The sequence below is a fragment of the Chiloscyllium plagiosum genome, unplaced genomic scaffold, assembly GCF_037043375.1.
Source record: "Chiloscyllium plagiosum isolate Xiang-an unplaced genomic scaffold, Cpla_swu_hap1 HiC_scaffold_9, whole genome shotgun sequence".
NCBI classification, from domain to species: Eukaryota; Metazoa; Chordata; class Chondrichthyes; order Orectolobiformes; family Hemiscylliidae; genus Chiloscyllium; species Chiloscyllium plagiosum.
The window spans coordinates 26,964,618-26,982,613 of record NW_028270147.1 but is presented as its reverse complement, the minus strand read 5'-3'; the positions used below and the strand labels follow the sequence as shown (position 1 = coordinate 26,982,613).

Genomic DNA, 17,996 nt, shown 5'->3' with positions numbered 1-17,996 from the left:
GCCACTCTTCAGCCCTTGGCCCATCTAATCAATGTCCCATTGTACCTTGAGATAATCTTCTTTGTCCACTACAACACCAATTTTGGTGTCATCTGCAAACTAGTATACATAGCTCCTATATTCACATCCAAATCATTTATGTAAATGTTGAAAAGCAGTGGACCCAGCACCGATCCTTGTCGCACACTGCTGTTCACAGGTCTCCAGTCTGAAAAGCAACCTTCTACCACCACTCTCTGTACTGTGCCTTCAATGCCCATTTTGGATCTAATTGGCTAGCTCCTCTTGGATTCCACGCGATCAAACTTTGCTAATCAGTCTACCATGCAAAACCTTGTCGAACGCCTTGCTAAAATCTATATATACAAAGTCTACTACGCTGCCTTCGTCAATCTTCTTTGTCACCTCTTCAAAAACTCAATCAAATAAGCAAAATATGATTTCCCACGCACAAAGCCATGTTGACTATTCATAATCAGTCCTTGCCTTTCCAAATGCATGTAAATCCTGTCCCTCAGAATCCCATCCAACATCAGCGGCATGATGGCACAATGGTTAGCACTGCTGCCTCAAGGTACCAGGGACCTGTGTTCATTTCCAACCTCGGGCGACAGTCTATGTGGAGTTTGTACATTCTCCCTGTGTCTGCATGGGTTTCCTTCCACAAATGGGAATTGGCTGTGCTAAATTGCCTATAGTGTTCAGGGACTTATAGGTTAGGTGCATGAATCAGAGGTAAATGCAGGGAAATGGGTCTGGGTGGGAAAGTCTTCGGAGGGTCAGTCTGGACTTGTTATGCCAAAGGGTCTGTTTCCCCACAGTAGGAATTCTATTTCTGAACTTACCCACCACTGATGTCACACTCACCAGTCTATAGTTCCCTAGTTTTTCCTTACTATCTTTCTTAAATAATAGCACCAATTAACTACCCTCCAGTCTTCTGCCACCTCACCCTTGTCTATCAATGATACAAGTGTCCCAGCAAGGGGCTAAGCAATTACTTCCCTAGCTCGCAGAAAATTCTGGGAAACACCCAATCAGGGCCTCAAGATTTCTTTATGCTGTTTAAGACCTCCAGCAAGTCTTCTTCCATAACGTGGACACTTTTCAAGCCATCACTATTTATTTACCCAACTTCCCTCGCTTCCATGTGCTTCTCTACAGATAATACTGATGGGAAGTATTCATTTTGTATCTCACCCATCTCCTGTGCTTCCACACAGATAGCCTCATTGATCTTTAAGGGACCTTATTCCCTTCTTAATTTCTTTTTTGCTCTTAATGTATTTGTAGAATTTCCACCACCTTAGTTTTTTTGGTAGCGGTGAATTATAAGTGTAATTATAAGTGGAGCAAGTTAAGCTTTAATGAGATGCAAATACTTTGAAATAAGACAGTTGTCACTCAAAGGGGAGATATTGAAAATGCCATTTACGTCTTGAGAGGAGATATCTACAATATTTTTCTTAACGTCAAGACATGGATTCTTTCATTCTCACCGCGACACCTATAATATTCTCATCAAGGAAGGGAAAGTTCCTCCTACTGATGTTACCATGACATCTCCATCGAATCTTTGTAAAGCATTCGGGAACAGTGGCAGAGTATAGTAAATATAAGTATTTTGTTCATACTGATACTGTGCTATGCTTGGTAATTTGCTCATCTTTGTAGAAATTCTAAACACATTCAGATCACTCAAACGAATCAGGAACTTCACCAGTTATTACTGTCCTCCCACTACACCAGAAGTAGAAAAATTAGTTCAATTAAATTATATCTTAGAGTTCTTGTCCCTAGGTAGAGTTGCTTCACAGCATGAATATTAAAAAAAAATTGGCTTAAACTCATTTGCCAATTCGAGGCCCTGAAATAAACGTTCTATTTAGATCTTTTTAAAATTCTTTGTTATGAGTCTAAACAAATGTGATGACATATCTTTACAATATCATTTAAAATAACAGTGAATTCTGTCCCCTCCAGAGCTTTATCACTGTCTGCAGAGATATTTATGGTCTAATGGATAAATGCAATGGCGACTCTCTGAGAATATGCAGTGTACTAATGGTGATTATATACACAGTTGAAAGGGAGGCAGAGTGCTGCAGATGCTTTATACAGGTAGAAGCACGCGCATACAAATAAAATGCAGCTGTATAATGCATGAAAGATGTGATGCTGATGGATTAGAGACATCACTGACTATATATGAATATGGTGCCTGACATGCTTCTTCACGGCTGAAGGTCTGAATTCTTCCAGGAAAAAAAACCATTGACAGTGTCTACTTTAAAGCTGTAATTTGGCAGTATTCACTGACATGGAAAGACTGGATTACATTTTGCAATTCTGCTGGGAGCATTTGATGGAGCCAAAGTGCTCTCGGGTCAATCTGCTCATCACGTTGGTGAGAAATGAACTGGCCTCCTCCAGACGGTTCTCTAGATAAAGACATTCACAGTTCCTACTATTATCTCGGGGAGAAAATGGCTGTCTATCTTGTTTATATCAACCCTGATAAAACTGACTAAAGAGACAATTCTGGATGCTGTCACATAACTGTTAACACTTGCAGCAGTAAAGAATGTTAATATATCGTACGAGTGCTCTATGAAATAAATAGTGACTTCTAGTATTGTCATACACAGTGTAAGATTCACCTACTTAATAACCCATTGCCAAACATCCTACCACAAAATGGACCATGGTTCATTTGTTGCTTGAACACTTTTGCAGTTTGCCTGAACTCTCTTTAAAACAACCCATAAATCAACTAAACACATGCAATGGCAGAGCAGTTATATAATGATACGCAACTCCCATCCATCTATATTTATTGATCAATTGTTTTCACTTGCTGTGTGGCCCTCAGGAGAAATCTGTGAAATGATATTGTCTCTTAATATGACTATGATTTATTGCTGATCCAACCAGGAACAACGAGTACTGATCTGCTTTTATATGGTTACTCTTCTATAGATTTGATAGCCAAACAACATTCCTATTCTAAATACAACAGCAAAGTGGGCTATCAAATGGCACAGACTTGTTGGCTTTCTTGCAATAATTGTGACCAATTAATTTCATGCAGTCTGGCTCAAATGTAAAACCCCAAATTGGTTTGAACTGCAATGACTTGAGACCCAATTTAAAACACGCCATTAGATAAAATGTTAATCAAAGATGCTGCCATTTTAAATGCATCCATTTTAGGTTGTGGTCTACCCAGAGCGGAGATTCCAGGCTTTGGTGAGGCAGTGGCGGCAGCAGATCCATGGTCTCCTGATGGCAGTAAGCCGTGAGTGGGGACTCCTGGTTATCGGTGAGGCAGTAGGGGCAGCCCCTGGTTGTGGTATGCCCAGAGCCAGCGACTGCTGGCTATCGGACAGGTGATAGTAACAGCAGTGCTGGGGGCTCCTCACTGCAGGGCGAGCATGGATCCAACACAGGATCTGGTGTTGGAGGCTCATTGGCAAGGTGGGCACAGCGACAATGAGATGGCACCTGAAGAGTGGCAACTCTGATGGTGGGTCTGGTGCAGGCAGCGGGATGGCATCGCAGGTGTAGTTCATCAGCCAGCTTAGAGCTCAGGACTAATGGCAGAGGCAGTTGAATGAAGATGGACTCTCTTTCAGCTATATCTTTTTCTTCTTAAACTATTCAAAATGGCGCTGGATTGTGATGACAGTTGAAGTTTTTCACTGTATTTTACTGCATTGTTCATTGTAGAGTACAAGTGACAATAAATGATCATTCATTTAGAGGTAGGTGATCTCTTTTTCAGACCTGTAAAATTGACACCTGTGGTATAATGAGGGTAAAATTTACAAGCCGTTCACAATACTAGACCCAACACTGGAACCAGGTGGCCAGCATGAGAAGGACAAGGAATACATGTCAGTTTAATGTTTCTTGTGTCTTCTGAACTTTAGTGGTATGTGTCTCATCTCTGTACTGCTGCTGTAGGCATAGTGTCATTTACTAGGGCGCCCAGTGCTACCATCTACTTCTAGCCTTTCCTCAATTGAGACACCCTACGTGAGAGTCCCCAACACGTAGGCTGCGAAGAAACATCAGCATGACCCCAGTTGTGAAGAGAGATTGGATGGACTGGGGTTGATTCCTTAGGGTAAAGGATTTTGAGAGGGAAATGATTTAGATGTGTAAAATTATGAAGGACATAGACAGGGTAGATGGGAAGAAATATTTTCCCTTGATGGCGGGAGGGATCAATGATATAAGGTAAGGGACAGGAGACTTAGAGGAGATGTGAGAACAACTTTTTCCTCCCAGAGAGTGGTGGGAATCTGGAATTCACTGCCTCTCGGTGTGGTAGAGGCAGGAACTCTCAGAAATTTTGAAAAGTACATAAATGTATATTTGTAATGCCAAGGCATATAATGCCATGGGCCAAATCACTGGAAAATGGGAATAGAATAATTAGGTAGCTGTTTTGACTGGTATAGTTGCAATGGGCTGAAGGGCCTTTTTTCTGTTGTAGAGTTCTATGACACAATTCATCTCTACGATGTAATTTGGGCCTCAGAGATCCAGGCAATGGGTTTGTTCCATTACATTAACATTACACTGTTCATGTGTGGGAATAGGGTTGGAAGCAAAAGTTTCGTGTACACATGTAGCAGCATAGACACCATGCTAAATAGCAGGTTAGGGAATGCTGGGAGCTAAGACAGGATGATTTCTGCATTCTCAAGATTTCCAGTGTCATTGGATGCCATAGACATTGCTGCATGTAGCCCCATGATTTTGAGAGTCATCTCCTTCATAAGTCACAGAAGGTCATGTGTCCTTGATTCCCTACTTTTGCTCCCAGTTCTGCTCTGCTCCATTCTATTGTGTGCCATTGTGATCTGCAAGAGGGGAGGGTAGAACTTCAGTGGTTGTATAGTTCTGACATTAGTGGCGCATCTGACAGAGCTGAAGAGATGGAGGTATATGGAGGCAGTGAGAGGTGTGTATGAGGATGACAACTTTGAAAGACTGTGAGATGGAGCATCCGGATGTTTAACATAAATGCTGAGCACCAGGCACTGTTACTGGGTGAGTAAAGAAGGATCTGAGCATTCAACAATGCGAGAAAGTGGTGGCATCTTGGATGGAGGATGTAGTGAGAAGATGTATTCATTGTTAGCGATGACAAGGCAAACAGAGGCAAACATCCTAGGACAAGCCAAACAGAGACATGCATGAGAATTCCTAGAAGCATGGCATTCCAATTAGAACTCTATCAACTTTGACTTGGATCCCATTTACCACCCCCTGAGAAAAATAACAGGAAATGACATCATCACAGGAAATTATGTCACCACAGGAAATGGCATCACCAGGGAAACCTAAACACGTAAATAGAAAGCAAGCCATGTCACCAGTGCTTCATCCAGAAGCTCACTGATGACGTTACCTAGTATTCATTGTCCTTGATTAGTTGCATAGGATTATTGGACAGTGGTCCACTTGGGCCTCCTGGTCAACTGTTGAATTACAGCATGTCTTCTTCTTGAATGACTTCAATGCCTTATCTCTCACCCTGGAATCCCCACCTTGTCCTGTGGTGGACTAGTTTCTCTACATTAAACTTCGGCATCATTTAGATAAATAATTTGGATAGGAATATAGGAAGCATGGTTAGAAAGATTGCAGATGATACTAAAATTGGTCACGTAGTGGACAGTGTAGAAGGTTATCTAAGAGTACATTGTGATCTTGATCAACTGGGCCTAGGAGTGGCAGATAGAGTTTACTTTTGATAAATGCGAGGTGTGGCAGTCTGGTAAGGCAAGCAAAGGCAGGACTTACACAGTTAATGGTAGGGTACAGGGAAGTGTTGTTGAACAGAGAAACATAGGGGTTCAGGTACATAATTCCTTGAAAGTGGAGTCACAGGTAGACAGGGTGGTGAAGAAAGTGTTTGGCAGACTTACCTTCATTGGTCAGAGCATTAACAATAGGAGTTGGGATGTCATGTTGCAGTAATACAGGACATTGGTAAGGCACTTTTGGAGTACTGTGTACAGTTCTGGTCACCCTGATAAAGGATGGATATTATTAAATTGGAAAGGATGCAGAAAAGATTTACAAGGATGTTACCGGGACTTGAAGGTTTGAGTTATAAGGAAACTAGATAGACTGGGTTTTTTTTTCCCCTGGAGTATAGGAGGTTAAGGGATGACTTTATAGAGGTTTATAAAAATCATGAGGGGCATAGATAAGGGGAATAGCAATGGTCTTTTCCTCAGGGTAGAGCAGTTTAAAACTAGAGGACATAATTTTAAGGTGAAACGAGAAAGACTTAAAAGGTACCTGAGGGGCAACTTTTTCACACAGAGGGTAGATTGTATGTGGAATAAAATGCCACAGGAAGTGAAAGTTGTGGGTACAGGTACAACATTTAAGAAGCATTTGGACTGGTACATGAATTGGAAAGCCTTAGATAGATTATAGTCCAAATGTAGGCAAATTGGGCTAGTTTAGTTTTGGAAGCTTAGTTGGCACGGACAAGTTGGATCTAAGGTTCTGCTTCCATGCTGTGTAATTGTATGACTCTATAACCAGCATCAAGAGTAGCTCAAAGACTGCTGCACATATTCTTAGGAGAATCCTGAGTTCTCTGCTGAGCACAGAGGCACCTAACAGGAATGCAAAAGAAACTGATCCACTCACAAAGGACTTTGCTCACTCCTACACTACATGGCCATGAGGTGGGAGTGCAACATTTCTGTGTTGCTCACCTATAACAGGACTATACAGGAAGGTTGTGAATTGCAACTCCTGTGTCCAATGCAATGGAATAGATGAATATTTGACCTTCATGACCCTCTAGAGTAGGCTTACCTCCCATACAGGGATTTCACGTTTGAGCTATTAAATGTAATAACAATATTTTTAAAGTTTCTGCACAGGATATGGACCTCCCCTTGATTTTTACCCCCCCCTTGAACTATTTCAGAGGGCTACAAAGAATCAATCACATTACTCTGGATCTGAAGTCATATACCAGGTAAGGATAGCAGATTTCCTTCAATATAGGACAATAGTGACTCAAATGGGTTTTTACAATCATTGATAATGATTACATAGTGGCCATTAAGCTAGCTTTTAATTCCAGATATGATTTAGAGATGCCGGTGTTGGATTGGGGTGTACAAAGTTAAAAATCACACAAGACCAGGTTATAGTCCAACAGGTTTATTTGGAAGCACTAGCTTTCGGAGCGCTGCTCTTTCATCATACTGGTCTTGTGTGATTTTTAAATTTAATTCTAGAATTACTTATTGAATTTGAATTTCACAATCTACCAATGGTGTGATTTTAATTCATGTTCCCAGGCATTAGCCTGCGTGCCTGGATTACTAGTACGGTGACGTTATGACCATGCCATTGCATTACGACTGTAATCCTGAAAATAGAAACATTCTGTTTAAGATTTTGAACTTGCACTCATCAGAGAATCACAAGAGTATCAAATCTCAAAGACAATAACAATTTATGTGACATTAGAAGGAGGTGCTGATTGGTTGGCAAATTGACTCTTATTGATGAAGGCATTGACATGGAGAATGCAACAGGGAGCAGTTAACATTTGTTTAAGGTTTTGTTTAAATTCCAACTAGACAAGTCAGAAGTATTTAGCAAGTATTGTCTAATTCACGATCTGGAATTGCATACAATGTTCAGCTCTTATATTCTGTGTTTTGCAAGCAGAGTATTACTGGGTATGGTCAGTACTCTATCTGTCGTGAGCAGCCAAAGAAAAATAATGTTTCATATGGTCTACTGGTTATTGGGAATTATAACTTACATTCTGGGCCTCATACTGGCACTAAAATTCATACACACATTTCCCATTCTTGTGATCAGAAGAACATCTTTTTGGCTAATGTCAGCATCTTGTTGGAGACGTAATGTCATTGCATCGTATCAGAGTGAAATGCCTTGCATTACCTGTTCAAATGTTTCAGGCATCTTACTACTTTAGGGTAATTTGAGATAAACTAGCTACTTCTGAGGATCAAAAGTAGTTTCCTTAGGTCTGATCGTAGGTTTGCGTGATATACAGATAGCCAATATCGAATCAGAAAGTCCATTATCCTTCAGGATAGCTTTGATGTTCCCTATTTCAGTATCAGTTTGCACAATAAACAAATGTCTTGGGCCCGATTTGGGAGGGTTCTATCAGGTTCGTGAATCATCTAAGGTGGAATAAAACAGTTCTTGCAGGTTCTGAAATATTAAATGAAATGACATTGTTTTTTGTTTCATGAAAGGAAACATTTATGTTTGGGCAGCTTTGCATGATATCAAGTAGCAATACCATCTCCTGCAATTTAAGAAAAGCAGCTGCAGTTTGGTAGACATTTCCCAATTTCACTTATTCCCGGGTGCATAATCACTAATGTGAGACAGGATGTTGCACTTTGGCGGAGTGTAGAACGTGTGATTTTGGACTATTCTGTGTTAACCACATAGAAGAAAAACCCAATAGGGTGTAAAAGCTGGTCGGATCGCAGCCCTGCTAAGTTTGGTAGAGAGTTTAGTACAAAATCACAGCTGACTGCAAACTCAAACTTGAATAAGTGAAAGAATAGTTGAATGAGAAGGGTTGAACAATTAAAGGAATTTTAAGGAGATATGAGTCTTAGCTGCTGCCCAGAGAGTTGGAGAGAGCCCCTTAATATCTTTTCTCCCCCCATGGATCCCAAGGCTGGAGGTCCCGCTGGCTGAGAACCAATCAGAGGTTGCAATTTATTGATATTTGGGGACACCAGAGAGGTGAAGATTGCCAACGGTCCTACACCTATCCAAAGTTTGGGATTGAAGAGACATCCAAACACAAATTAGGGATGTGGGCACAGACTAAAGGATTGGCGATCATGGGGAAAGGTTGGGCAGCAAGGCCGGGGAAAGTTGTTCTCAATGGGAGCCTCTTTTTAAAGCCAAGTACAACATTCAGGCACTGAGCACATTCAAGTGAGGATCCCCTCAGAGCCCACACACCAACACATTTATGTTTATTTGTCATGCTCCCTATATCGTGAACCCTTCCACCTACTGCTGGGTAAACACCAGCAGCAATGGTACAAGGTCCTGGATGATGTTAATCAGCCACTTAAAGGCCTGAATTGGCATCATGCCAGGAAAACCACCACGGACTTTCCCAACAGGACATTAATCGAGGAGGTGGGCTGGGACGCTGGTAGGATCCGCACCTTCCACATTTATAGCCCGTCACCAAACTTGTCATGGTGAAGGGCTCTTGCCTCCGCCCTTTAATATTAATGGTGGAGGAAATAGGCACACCTTAATCATTTGTATTCATCACAATAATGAGTGTCATTCCTCCTGCTGTCTTTGCTCTATTCATTTTGCTGAAAACATTTATTTAATTGCATCTGCCTTACAAATGGACTGTCCATCAGCCACTGTTAGATTCCACTCAAATGTGCATTGTATTCTGCCAAAACTGAAACTCTGTTTGAATGAAAGCTGCTCCAATCCAACTTTTCAATGAACTTGATTAAGTGAGAGCCTCCTAAGCATCATATTAAACTATCCTCCTTATGACTTATGGAGACTGTTGTATGTAATGCATATCATTACCTGGTGAGTAATGACTATCTGCTCTCTCATATGTGCATCAGTATGTTTCGCATCTGATTGAATGAGCACCCAGGCAGCAGTAAAACTATTCTGAAAGCTATCAAAAGGACCGCAACATCAATAGAAATGTCATGTCAAACACCAGAATGAAGTTGTAGAAGTTAGAAAACCAATAAGATGTCAACCAGCTGCCTAAAGTAAGTAATCTACATAGACTGGATGATATCTTTAAAGATTTCCATGTGCAAAGAGAGATTTCTGAATATCAATGTTATGTATTGTTTATCATGAGTTTGTACCTATATTTTCTCATTCAATGTTCATAAATTTAAATTATAAACAGGATGAACATTTTCTATTCAACTGACTATGCATCTGACCTTTATAAGGTGATTTCTCAACCATTAATTTTCCAGGCTTGTATGTTTACTCATCTCTATTCTGTCCTCATGACTCAGATCTTTGATGGTAGGAGTTGTTGCTCCTTGCATTGTCTCTAGAACCTGAAGCTTTCCCTTACTTCTCTGTGACAACAACCAGGCACACTTTTGTATGTACTCATTGGTTATAGCTTGAAGCAAAGAAAACAGTGAAAATAATTAGCATCTGATCACATTAGAGAGGGTAAAAACATAGAATCATACAGTGCAGAAGAGAACATTTGACGCATCGAGTCTGTGACAACAAAAATATACTACTATCCACACTACTCCCACTTTGCTGCATTAGGCCCATAGTCTTGAATGTTATGACACATCAATTGCTCATCCAAGTGCTTTTTAAAGGTTGTGAGGTTTCCTGCCTCAATTACCCTCCCTGGCAGCACAGTCCAGACCCTTACAATCATCTGTATGAAAAGACTTTTCCTCAAATTTCCTTTCAACATTTTACCTTTCACTTTAAAATTATCCTGCTTTGCTATTGATACTTTGACTCAGGGGAACAGCTGCTTTCTGTGCACCCTGTTCACGCCCCTTATAATCTTAGACACCTATATTTGGATTCCCACCCTCGCTGAGCTTATCCAGCCTTTCTTTCTCACTGAAATGTTCTATCCCAGGCAACATCCTGGTGAACCTTGTTTGCTTCCCCTCCAGTGCAATCATATCCTGTACTGACCAGAACTGCACTCAGTCCTCCTGCTATGGCCTAACCAAAGTATTGTCCAGCTGCAACATGACTTTCCTACATATATAAAGGCAGTAGGAGTATACTTAAGAGGGAAATCAAGGGGTCTAAAAGGGGACATGAGATAGCTTTGGCAAGTAGGGTTAAGGAGACTCCAAAGAGTTTTTACAAATACATTAAGGACAAAATGGTAACTAGGGAGAGATGAGGGACCCTCAAAGATCAGCAAGGCAGCTTTTGTGTGGAGCCACAGGAGACGGGGGAGATACTAAACAAGTATTTTGCATCAGTGTTTATTGTGGAGAAGGGCATGGAAGATATAGAATGTAGGGAAATAGATAGTGACATCTTGAAAAATGTCCATATTACAGTGGAGGAGATGTGGGATGACTTGAATTGCATAAGGGTAGATAAATCCCCAGGATCAGATCAGGTATACCCCAGAAATCTGTGGGAAGCAAGAGAAGTGATTGCTGGGCCCCTTGCTGAGATATTTGTATCATCGATAGTCACAGATGAAGTGCCGGAAGACTGGAGGTTGGCGAATGTGGTGCCACTGTTTAAGAAAGGTACTAAGGACAAGCCGGGGAACTATAGACCAGTGAGCCTGATGTCAGCAGTGGGCAAATTGTTAGAGAGAACCCTGAGGGATAGGATTTACATGTAATTGGAAAGGCAAGGACTGATTAGGGATAGTCAACATGGCTTTGTGCGTGGGAAATCATGTCTCACAAACCCAATTGAGTTTTTTGAAGAAGTATCAAATGAGGGCAGAACAATGGACATGATGATCAGTGAGGCACTCGACAAGGTTCCCCATGGGAGACTGATTAGCAAGGTTAGATCTCATGGATTTCAAAGAGAACTAGCCATTTGGATACAGAATTGGCTTGAAGGTAGAAGACAGAGAGTAGTGGTGGGGGGTTGCTTTTCTTATTGGAGGCCTGTGACCAGTGGAGTGCCACAAGAATTGTTGCTGTGTCCACTACTTTTCGTCATTTATATAAATGATGTGGATATGAACGTAGGAGGTATAGTTAGTAAGTTTGCAGATGACACCAAAATTGGAGGTGTAGTGGACAGCGAAGAACATTACCTGAGATTACAACGGGATCTTGATCAGATGGGCCAATGGGCTGAGAAGTGGCAGATGGAGTTAAATTTCAATAAATGTGAGGTGCTGCCCTTTGGAAAAGTAAATCAGAGTAGGACTTATACACTTAAATAAAAGGTCCTGGGGTGTGTTGCTACAAAGAGAGGTTGGAGTGCAGGTTCATAGCTCCTTGAAAGTGGAGTCGCAGGTAGATAGGATAGTGAAGAAGGCGTCTGGCATGCTTTTCTTTATTGGTCAGAGCATTGAGTATAGGAGTTGGGAGGTTATGTTGCGGCTATACAAGACATTGGTTCGGCCATTTTTGAAATATTATGTGCAATTCTGTTCTCCTTCCTGTGGGAAGGATGTTGTGAAACTTGAAAGGGTTCAGAAAAGATTTATAAGAATGTTACCAGGGTTAGAGGATTTGAGCTATAAGGAGAGGTTGAATAGGCTGGGGCTGTTTTCTCTGGAGTGTCGGAGGCTGAGGGGTGACCTTATAGAGATTTATAAAATCATGAGGGGCATGGATAGGGTAAATAGACAAAGTCTTTTCCCTGGAGTCGGGGAATCCAGAACTAGAGGGTATAGGTTTAGGGTGAGAGGGCAAAGATATAAAAGGGACCTAAGGGGCAACATTTTAACACAGAGGATGGTGTGTGTGTGGGATGAGCTGCCAGAGGAATTGATGGAGGCTGGTATAATTGCAATATTTAAAAGGCGTCTCGTTGAATAAATGAATAGTAAGGGTTTGGAGGGATATGGGCCAGGTGCTGGCAAATAGGACTAGATCAGGTTGAGACATCTGGTCAGCATGGACTAGTTGGACCCAAGGGTTTGTTTCTGTGCTGTATATCTTTATGACTCTATGACTGTATTTACAACCAATACACGACTGATAAAGGCAAGCATCTTGTATACCTTCTTAACTTTCACCTGTCCTTCCACCTTCAGGATCTGTTGTCAAACACACTAGGATCTCTCTGCTCATTTAAGCCTCCTAGCATTCTGCCATTCATCAAATACACCCTTGTTTTGATTCTTCTTACAAAGTGCATCATTTCACATTTATCATGGATACATTCCATCTTCCCACTTGACCAATCTGCTTATATCCTCCTGTTATCTAATACTTTCCTCCTCACTGTCAACAACCTCGCCAATCTTTGTGTCATCTGCAAACTTACATACCATTCCCTTCCCACATTCTCATCTACATCACTTATCCTAATGGTAACTATTGCACACTGAGTTTCAGCCACACAAACAGCCTTCGACCACCAGCCTCTGTCGCCTGCAGCTAAACCAATTTTGGATCCAATTTGCCAAGTTATCCTGGATCCCATGAGCATTTACCACAGGAGACTTATGAGGATGTTGCCATGAGTAGAGAGTCTTAGCTGTGACAAGAGCTTGGGTGATTGCTTAGGTTAGAGCAGAGGGGAGCTACAAGGCAATTCAACTGAGGTGTCTGAAATGATAAAGTGCTTAGATGGAATGACTGGCCAGTCATATATATTGTCAAATGGTCAATAGGTCAGGGGCATGGATTTAAAGTAACTTGTTGTAGAATGAGAGGGAAGTTGAGGGAGTAAGGGATCTGTGTTCCCTGCATCAAAGATGGTGCTCGAGACAGAAGCTCATTACTTGTTAAATTATCTATTTACTTGAAATGCTGCAAAGCTCCTGACCAAAATCTGTGAAGTGGAATTGAGCTACAAACATCTTCTTTTGGGCTGGTGGGGACACAATGAGTCTTTTGTGCTGTAAATGTCTCAGATTCTATGCTTTATTTTCCTTGAAATAGATTGTTGACTATTATAACAATTACAGAAGTATTTTACCAATTTACACAACACATTCCATTGTAAGAGTTTTTTGTAATAGACTACGACAAAACTTTTATTTTGATTGTATGTGGTAAATTAGTCACCTGGTGTTGTGTCCACTTACAAATCAATAAATTATTTATTCATCATCCATAAATTATTTAGAGAGAAGTTGTTTTTGGCTCCCTGGTAATTAATTAACTAAGTATTGAATTCTATCAAATTATTAATGTGTTAATCTGATTAACTAAGCTATATAGAATATTATACCAAGAGTTAATGATATTCCTAAATTAAACTTTGATAAGATCCGTGATTTACCTTGTACATTATTTTCTCCACCTCACATATTTAGAGATGTTTTATGGAAGGGGCAATACAAATTACTAGGCTGCTGTCTAATATAAACGAATCTAAATATAAAAGAAAAGCATAGAAAATTGGGGTGTGTATTAAAGGCTAAAATTATATGATAAAATTGGGAATTTTTGCTTAAGTAGATACTAGGATATTGCAACCAACAGTTGAGAGATATAAAAAGGCTACAGTTATAAGATCAAAGATATTTTGACTGTGAGCCAAAGTAATTTCTTTCCACAGAGAGAAATCTGACCATAAAATTCACCGGCAGAGTTAATGGCTAAGGAAGGATCTTTGCGTTGTGACATTGGTGAGATTTTTATTGACTGCTGTATGCCAATGGAGAGGAAGATCAGACAGGATGTATAAAAGGTAGGTGAACCACTGCCTGCACCAAAGTTGAATTTTACACTCACTATTGTCAACATTCAAGGATTCTTTCTCTCCTTGTCCAGTCCCTTCCCACTTACATCTGCACTTCCCTTGCCAGTTTACATCAGTTTCAGAATTTCCAGTTCATGGGCTTCAGCTATCTCCCCTTTAGCATTGACATGCAATCCCTTTATAGATCCAACCTCTACCAGAATGATCTCCAATCTCTTCATGTCTTCCTGGAAAAAAAGGCCTGAACTGTCCCCAACCACCACCGCCTTCCTTCCTTTGTCCTCACCTACCATACCACCAGCATGCAAATGCACATACCATTTCTGCCATCTCCAGCAGGAAGTTGCCACCAGACACATATTCTCCTTGCCTCCCTTGCCAATCTTCCACAAGGAGCATTCCCTCTGGGACATCCAAGTCCAGTGCTCCTTCACTCCCAACACCTTCCCACATCCCCATGACACATCCCTTGCAATTGCAGAATGTGTAACACCTACCAGTTTACTTCCTCCCTCTTGACTATCCAAGGCCCCAGACACCTTCCAGGTGAAGCAGTATTTTAACTGCACTTCATTCAAGCTAGTCTATTCCATTCGCTGCTCACAATGTGGTCTCCTCTATACTAGCGAAACAAAGCATACACTGGATAACAGCTTCGCAGAACATCCGCATTCTGCCATCAAAAGAATTGCTAAGCTTCCAGTTGCCTGCCATTTCAACACACTCTGGCCAACATCTCCATCTTAGGATGTCTGCAGTGCTCTAGCCAATCTCATCACAAACTGGAAGAACAGCATTTCATTTTCTATTTGGGAACCCTGCATCCTTCTGGACTTAATGTCAAGTTCAACAATTTTAGAGCTTTCCCCATTTCTTTCCTCCATTCCCACAAATCAACCCTTGTCATCACATGGGCTGCTACCACACACAATTCATTGTCAGTTATTGATAGTCCCCATAAGCAGCTATTCATTCTCCTAGACTGACACTTATCCATTTCTTTATCTGCCCAACTGTTTTACTGTTGTTTTGGGCTCTATCTCCACTAATTGTTTACTCCTCTTCCTTCTCCTCATCTTATCGTTTGCATTAAAAAACATTTTTCCCAACTATCATCAGTTCTGAAGAAGGGTCACTGGATCCAAAATGTTACCTTTGATTTCTCTCCACAGATATTGCCAGACTTGCTAAATTTTTCCAGCAGTTTCTGTTTTTGTCAAATTGATCATAATTGGCGACCTGCCTCAGCCAGGGAAAAGCTTCCATGAATGCTCACCCACCTCCAGCAAAGTTAGTTTGAAGTGGAAACGTAATGTGGAGTGGGGTGAGCAAACACTCTTATCTTTGATCCTGTCCTCAATCACAACCTGGAACCTACCTCTGTAGTTTTGAACAATTCTACTGTATGACTACACATTGATTTGTAAATACCATAGTCAATAAGATCATATGATAATGGCAAGAGTAAGTTGTTTGATTCATCAATCTCACTTTGCCATTTCATAAGACCAAGGCTGATCTGATTGTTGCCTTAACCCCAATTTCCTGTCAGCTCACCATAATCTTTGACTTCTAAATTAAAAATCAATTGTCAATTAAAAATCTTCTAAGTTTTGAATATATTCAATGATCCAACCTTCACTGCTATTTGTAGACAAGATTTCCAAAGACTATCAAAAAAGGCAGGAGATTGGCACTAGATAATCAAACCACACCAGAAAGCAGAGCTGATGCAGTCATGATGGGCTGAATTATTTCCTTCTGCACTGTAGTAATTCCTTGATTCTGTGAAGGCTCAAGAGTAAAACAAAATCCTTTTCCTCTTTGTCTAAAATGAAGACCCCTTCATTTAATCAATGACCCCTAATTATAGTCCCCCATGAGGGGAAAGATTCTCTTAGTATCAAAACCCTCCTCAGTTCATTTCAGTCTCATTCTTCTTCACTCTACTGAGTAAAGGCCCAACCTGCTCAACTTCCTCTCACACAAAAATCTATCATCCTTGGAGTCAGACTACTGAACTCGCTCTCTGAACAGCTTCCAATGTAAGTATAATCTTCCTTACATGAGGAAACCAAAGCTGTAAAAAGTACCGTAGATGTGGTTTCATGAATGCCCTCTACAGTTGTAGCAAGGCTTCCCTACATTCTATTTTCCATATATCTGCAATAAAAGTCAACATTCCATTTGCCATCCTAATTACCTGCTCTATCTATATACTAACATTCTATCATTCATATATAACCACATCTTTTGAATTGTAATGTTCTACAGTGTCTCCACTCTATTCTTTTCTACTCTTCCTACTGACAGACAACTCCACATTTTTCCATTAAATACTCCATCTGACAGGTTCTGTGTTCTCTTCACAATAGGCATTTTTGCATGTCTTTGTAGACAGAATGCATTTAGTCCCTTCAATTGAAGTTACTAATATAGATTGTATATTGTGTGACAATGTACGTGATATGTTAGACTTTAATTGGAAGTCTAAATGCATTATATCTACTACAGCCCCTTCATTCACCCTGACTCTTACATCCTCAAATAACTAGTAAATTTGTCACAAGCACTATTTCCCTTTTGTGAAATCATGTTGACTTTACATGATTGTATTATCATGTTCCAAATGTGTTGTTAATACCTTTTTAATAATAAATTTTAGCATTTTCCAAATGAGAAGTCTTAGGATAACTGTACTAAGGTCAACTGCTGTCTTCTCCTTTTCTTTAATGGAGATATTACAATACAGTTTTACAATCTGCTGGAACCTTTTCAGAACTAGGGAACTTTGTAACCAATGCATCCATAAATGTTGTGACTCTTGCCACACAGTTCCTAGTACAATACAGGCTGTCTACCTATTTTATCAGACTTTTGTTGTGATTTGTAGAGTCCTATATTTCTGCTGAGGACTGGTTTCAGGTTTTACTAGTGCACCCTTAACAACTGAAACTCTTGTATTGGTTCAACAGAAGACTACACCAATTACTCTGTCCATTCTCAAATCAATATTATTTGTATCTTTCACATGGCTGAAAAATAATCTTTCATGTTACATAACTTTAATCTTCAATTATTTCTAATATTATTAATGCTAATCCTTTGAAAACGTAATAAATCTGAAATGATTACATAATGACATTTTGTAATTAATTTATCTCTCCTGTAGTTTAAACATGGAGACCAGGAAAAATCCATTTTTGTATTCTCTTGCAGATATAATTCCAAATTAAAGGTAACGAATACTCAAATAGAAATGTAAAGCAGCTTAATGCCCATTTATATTGACTAATTAAACTAATATTCTGTGTCCTATTATTTAAAAGGGCACTATCTAACATCCCATGGTTATAACTTTCAATTTTATGTCTTTTAATAACTATAAATAGCTAGAAAGCTGCAAGGGAAAACAGTATATTATAGTTTAATGCTTATTTCAAATGCTAATAGCATTATTTATTGATGGTCTAGCAGTTATTACTATGATTTAAGGCAAACAATTCTGTCCTTTGGAATGATATGATAAATCCAATCATTATATAATTTGAAGAATCTTCACACTTGAAATGAAAGAACAGATT

The 17,996-nt window shown here is 40.1% G+C and overlaps 1 long non-coding RNA gene across 2 annotated transcripts in view; it reads left to right on the top strand.

Moving 5' to 3' along the window:
- Positions 1-6,972: 6,972 nt before the first annotated feature.
- The window catches only part of LOC122554219 (uncharacterized), a 103,814-nt gene continuing 92,790 nt past the window's right edge, over positions 6,973-17,996 (top strand). For both annotated transcript variants that reach the window (XR_015758122.1, XR_015758121.1), the window contains exons 1-3: positions 6,973-7,018; positions 9,660-9,815; positions 14,269-14,400. This is a non-coding gene — a long non-coding RNA (uncharacterized LOC122554219). The remainder of the gene's footprint in view (positions 7,019-9,659; positions 9,816-14,268; positions 14,401-17,996) is intronic.